The sequence below is a fragment of the Poecile atricapillus genome, unplaced genomic scaffold (genome assembly GCF_030490865.1).
Source record: "Poecile atricapillus isolate bPoeAtr1 unplaced genomic scaffold, bPoeAtr1.hap1 scaffold_290, whole genome shotgun sequence".
NCBI classification, from domain to species: domain Eukaryota; kingdom Metazoa; phylum Chordata; class Aves; order Passeriformes; family Paridae; genus Poecile; species Poecile atricapillus.
The window spans coordinates 6164-12146 of NW_026709092.1; positions in this window are offsets into that span (position 1 = coordinate 6164).

Genomic DNA, 5983 nt, shown 5'->3' on the forward strand with positions numbered 1-5983 from the left:
CCCACCCCGGCCCCGCCCAGCCCCGCCCCACTCACCAGCAGCACCTCGGCCCCGCCCAGCCCCACCCTGGCCCCGCCCCACTCACCAGCAGCACCTCGGCCCCGCCCAGCCCCACCCTGACCCCACCCAGCCCCACCCCGGCCCCGCCCCACTCACCAGCAGCACCTCGGCCCCGCCCAGCGCGGCGGCGGCGGCGGCGAAGGCGGAGCTCAGGAAGCCGCAGACCCCCACGGCCCCCCCGGCCTCGGGGCCCAGCGCCCCCGACAGCAGCGCCAGGGCCCCGCCCCCTGTCCCGTGACGTCAGAGGGCGGGGTCAGGGCTGGCCACACCCATGGATTGGGGTGAGGGTGGGGTCCCCCCTCCCCTCCCATCCCATCCCCCCCTGCTCACCGGGGTCCAGCCCGTTGGTGGCGACGGCGCTCAGGGACACCGCGGTCAGCAGCATCTGCAGGGACCCCTGACCTCTGACCCTTGACCTCTGACCCTTGACCCCTGACCTGACCCTTGACCTCTGACCCCTGATCCCTGACCCCTGACCTGACCCTTGACCTCTGACCCGACCCTTGACCTCTGACCCCTGATCCCTGACCCTTGACCTCTGACCCTTGACCCCTGACCTCTGACCTCCTCCCAACAGAGTACCCAGAACGTGACCCCTGACCCCAAAGTGTATCCCCAGGTGTGACCTGAGCGTGACCCCTGACCCCAGCTGTGTCCCCAGGTGTGTCCCCAGGTGTGTCCCTGTGTCCCCAGGTGTGACCCCAGGTGTGTCCCCACTCCCCAGCCGTGTCCCCAGGTGTGTCCCCATGTCCCCAGCCGTGTCCCCAGGGTCACTCACGCAGGCTCCCAGCAGGACGCCGATGGCCGCTGTCCCCAGGTGTGACCCCAGGTGTGTCCCTGTGTCCCCAGGTGTGTCCCCATGTCCCCAGGTGTGTCCCCAGGTGTGTCCCTGTGTCCCCAGGTGTGTCCCCAGGTGTGTCCCCATGTCCCCAGGTGTGTCCCTGTGTCCCCAGGTGTGTCCCCATGTCCCCAGCCGTGTCCCCAGGGTCACTCACGCAGGCTCCCAGCAGGACGCCGATGGCCGCTGTCCCCAGGTGTGACCCCAGGTGTGTCCCCAGGTGTGTCCCCATGTCTCCAGCCGTGTCCCCAGGGTCACTCACGCAGGCTCCCAGCAGGACACTGATGGCCGCTGTCCCCAGGTGTGACCCCAGGTGTGTCCCTGTGTCCCCAGGTGTGTCCCCAGGTGTGTCCCCAGGTGTGTCCCCAGCCGTGTCCCCATGTCCCCAGGTGTGTCCCCAGCCATGTCCCCATTTCCCAGGTGTGTCCCCATGTCCCTAGGTGTGACCCCAGCCATGTCCCCAGGTGTGTCCCCATGTCCCCAGGTGTGACCCCAGCCGTGTCCCCAGGTGTGTCCCCAGGGTCACTCACGCAGGCTCCCAGCAGGACACCGATGGCCGCTGTCCCCAGGACGCCGCCGTGTCCCACGACCCAGGGCAGGCGCAGCAGCAGCACCAACCCCAGCAGCGACTGCAGCGACGGCGCCGCCACCCCCAGCAGCGTCCCCAGGGCACGGCGCTGCGGGGACAGCGGGGACAGCGGGGTCAGCGGGGTCACCAGGGTCACCAGGGGTCACCAGGGTCACCCAGGGGTCACCAGGGGTCACCAGGGTCACCCAGGGGTCACCAGGGTCACCAGGGGTCACCCAGGGTCACCCAGGGTCACCCAGGGTCACCAGGGTCACCCAGGGGTCACACCCCCAGCAGCGTCCCCAGGGCACGGCGCTGCGGGGACAGCGGGGACAGCGGGGTCACCAGGGGTCACCAGGGGTCACCCAGGGGTCACCAGGGGTCACCAGGGTCACCAGGGGTCACCAGGGGTCACCCAGGGGTCACACCCCCAGCAGCGTCCCCAGGGCACGGCGCTGCAGGGACAGCGGGGACAGCGGGGTCACCAGGGGTCACCAGGTGTGTCCCCAGGTGTGTCCCCAGTGTCCCCAGTCTCCCCAGGTGTCCCCAGGTATGTCCCCAGCTGTCCCCAGTGTCCCCAGTCTCCCCAGGTGTCCCCAGTGTCCCCAGGTGTGCCCAGGTGTGTCCCCAATGTCCCCAGGTGTGTCCCCAGGTGTCCCCAGGTGTCCCCAGTGTCCCCAGGTGTGCCCAGGTGTGTCCCCAGGTGTCCCCAGTGTCCCTAGGTGTGTCCCCAGCTGTCCCCAGTCTCCCCAGGTGTCCCCAGTGTCCCCAGGTGTGTCCCCAGGTGTGTCCCCAGGTGTCCCCAGGTGTGTCCCCAGGTGTCCCCAGGTGTGTCCCCAGTCTCCCCAGGTGTCCCCAGGTGTGGCCAGGTGCGCTCACCGGGGCGGAGCCGCTGTCGCTGTCGGGGCTCAGGGCGCTGTACGGGGCGATTCTGCGCAGCAGCGCCGGCACCCGCGGCCGCGTGGCCAATTCCTCCTGCGGGACAGGGCGGGGCCGGGCGGGGTCAGGGGCGGGGCCGGGCGGGGTCAGGGGCGGGGCTGGGGAGGGTCAGGGGGCGGGGCTGGGGAGGGTCAGGGGGCGGGGCTAAGGAGGGTGGGGCTCAGGGTGGGGCTCAGGGTGGGGCTCAGGGGGCGTGGCTCAGGGTGTGGCTAAGGAGGGTGTGGCTCAGGGTGTGGCTCAGGGTGGGCCTCAGGGTGGGGCTCAGGGGGCGTGGTCTTGCCGTAAATGACAGCAGATGCTTGGGGAGAGGTGGGCGGGGCCAGGGAGGGGCGTGGCTTCACACAGAACAGCCCAGGGGCGTTAATGGGGTGGGGCTAATTAGGGGTGGGGTGGGCGTGGCCTCACCACAGTGCCAGGGCACTAATGAGGTGCAGCTAATTAGGGGTGGAGCTTTAGGGGGCGTGGCCTCAAGATAGAGAACTGGGCTAATGAAGGGGTGGGACTAATTAGGGGTGGGGCTGTGGGGGGCGTGGCCTCACGATGGAGAACTGGGCTAATGAAGGGGTGGGACTAATTAGGGGCGGGGGCTGTGGGGGGCGTGGCCTCACGATGGAGAACTGGGCTAATGAAGGGGTGGGACTAATTAGGGGCGGGGGCTGTGGGGGGCGTGGCCTCACAATGGAGAACTGGGCTAATGAAGGGGTGGGATTAATTAGGGGCGGGGGCTGTGGGGGGCGTGGCCTCACGATGGAGAACTGGGCTAATGAAGGGGTGGGACTAATTAGGGGCGGGGGCTGTGGGAGGCGTGGCCTCACCTCAAACAGCGCCAGCGGCCGCTCCCCCCCCAGCCCGGGTGGGGTGGGGGGGGCGGGGCGAGCCCTGGCCCCGCCCCCCGGGCCCCGCTGGGTGGGCGTGGTCTCGGTGGGGGAGGGGCTGGAGTCGGACAGGGGGGGCCGGGAGCTGGAGGGGGAGGGGGGCTCGGGGCTGCTGTCCGAGGGCTCCGCCCCCCGCGCCGGCCACGCCCCCGGCACCGCCATGACGTCACCGGGACGGCGAGGATGTCACCGGTGCAGCGATGACGTCACCGATGACGTCACCATTGCGGCGCCTGAGGGTTCAGAGGGAAAAGAGAAATTTTCCGAGGAAAATCCACATTTCTGAGGGCACAGAAAACCAGTTTTGGGGGAAAATGAACCATTTTCAAGGGAAAATCCACGTTCTTTGAGGGAAAATCCACATTGTCTGAGTGGGAAATGAGGGGTTTGGAGGGAAAATCGAAGTTTTTGGAGGACGAGAACCTTTGCAGAAGGAAATCAGCAGTTTTGGAGGGAAAACCCACATTTTGACAGGGAAATCCACAATTTAAGAAGAAAATTGTCGGTTTTGGAGAGAAAAAACCACTCTGGACAAAGCCCAGAGTTTAGAGTCAATATCCACATTTTAGAGGAAAATCTACAATTTCTGAGGGAAAGTCATGGGTGGAAATTTGCAGGGGGAAGATTGGAAGAAAAGAGGAAAATTGACACTTTTAGAGGAAAAATCAAAACTATTAGAAGAAAAATCCCTATTTTGGGGAAAATCGGTATTTTTGCAGGGAAAAAACTTTGGCAGCAACGCAAAGCAGAGATTTTTGGCCGTGCCAAAAAGGGTTTGGGGAGGAAAGCGAAATTCCGGAGGGAACCTGATGAGTTTTACAGAAATAGCGACCATTTCAGCAGGAAAAAGGGACATTTTAGGGCAGATGTGGGAATTTTTGGGGGAAATCAAACCATTTTGGGGGGAAAACGGTCATTTTTCCCTCGGAAAAGGGATTTTTGTGAGGGGAAAATCAAGTTTGGAGAAGGAAATATTCATTCCTTACAGGAATAAAAAGGGGTTTGGAGCGGAATCAGGAGTTTTCAGGGGAAAGGAGCAACTTGGAGACAAAAGAGGCGTTTTTGGGGAAACAATTTGGGACAAAGTTGTGTTGCTTTGAGAGAAACATAAAGATACACAAAAACTTAAAACAAATATATCTTCATATAGGAGAAAAACTCAAAGAACAGATCTTTGTGAAGATGCAGAAACTTAGAGAGGGTAAAAATTCCAATTAATGGCCAAAAAATGAGGGGAGTCGGGGTGGAAAAAGTCCCGTTTTGGAGGAGGACTGACAGGTTTGGGGCAGAAATCTTTACTTTGGGGGCCAAATCCATCATTTTGTGGTTTTTTGAGGGGAAATAAAGGCCCTGGTGGGGCAGAAATTACAAATTCTGGAAGGAGACGATGAATCCTGGGGAAAATCCTCCTCTGGATGGGAATAATGTGGAATTTGGGGAGGGAATGGGCAATTTGGGGGGGAAATGGCCTCACTAAAATCCCCATTTGGAGCCCCCCTCCCCTTTTTGGGGAACAAAATCCCCATTTTTGGGGTCAAATCCCCTTTTTCGAGACAAAACTTCTCATTCGGGAACCAACCCCCGACTTTTTGATGCAAAACCGCCCCTTTTGGGGACCAAATTCCCCCTTTCAGAGGCCAAACCCCACCTTTTTGGGCTCCAAACTCCCATTTTTAGGGCCAAATCCCCTCTTTTTGGGCCAAACCCTCCCTTTTCCAGGGCCAGCCCCTCACGGTTTGGAGCGACCCCACCCTTGGTGAGGGCCCAAATTCACTTTGCCGGGTGCCAACCCCACCCTTTTTGGGACCAAACTCCCCTTTTTTGGGGTCAAACCCCCCCCCCCTTTCCCGGATCCATCTCCCCTCCTCCCTCGGCCCCTCCATCCCGCCCCATTTTGGGTTAAAATCCCCCAATTTTGGAGCTCCCCCTTCCCCCCCCCCCCGATCCCGCCGGTACCTGAGGGGGGGCGCGGGGGAGGGGCCGGCGCGCGCTGCCCTGGCCACGCCCCCTCGCGCGCGCTGCCGCAGGGGGCGGGGCGACGCAGGGCGCGTCCATTCAGGGGCGTGGTCCGGGGGGTGGGCGGGGCCTCGCGAGCGCGTGGGTGGGGTCAGGGACATAATCGAGGGGCGTGGTTTGGGGGAGGGGCGTTATTTTGAGACCCTCCCCTCCTTCCCCCGCCCCGTGGTGCCCCCAAATCCGGAGGGGGAACCACCCAGAACCCCCCCGGATTTCAAGGAAAAATCAAAAACATTAGAAGGGAAAAGTTAATTTATGATCTTGGAATCATAGAATTATTCTGACTGGAAAAAAGCCTCGTGCAATAAATCTCGGCCCAAGGTTTTTTGTCCCTTTTTTGTCCCGATTTTTACCGGAAATCCCCCAATTTGCGGCTCCCTCAGCCCCATGGCGTCCCCCTGTTCCCATGGCGACGGGGCGGCCCATTCCACCTCTGCTCCCCCCGCCCTCCCTCCAGATTTGGTACGATCCAAGCAAATGAGCCCGCTCGCGCCACCAATCCCGCGTTCAAACCGCCGACCAATGGGAAGCGAGAAGGCGGGGTTACCGTGAAGATTGACAGGAACCAGAGCCTATCGCAAAGCTTAGCGCTACAGAACCGCCACTGGAGCCGTCCGACCACTCAGCGGCGAGGAGGCGGGGTTAAGGCGAAGATTGACAGCGGCCCCAGCCAATCGCGAGGCGCAG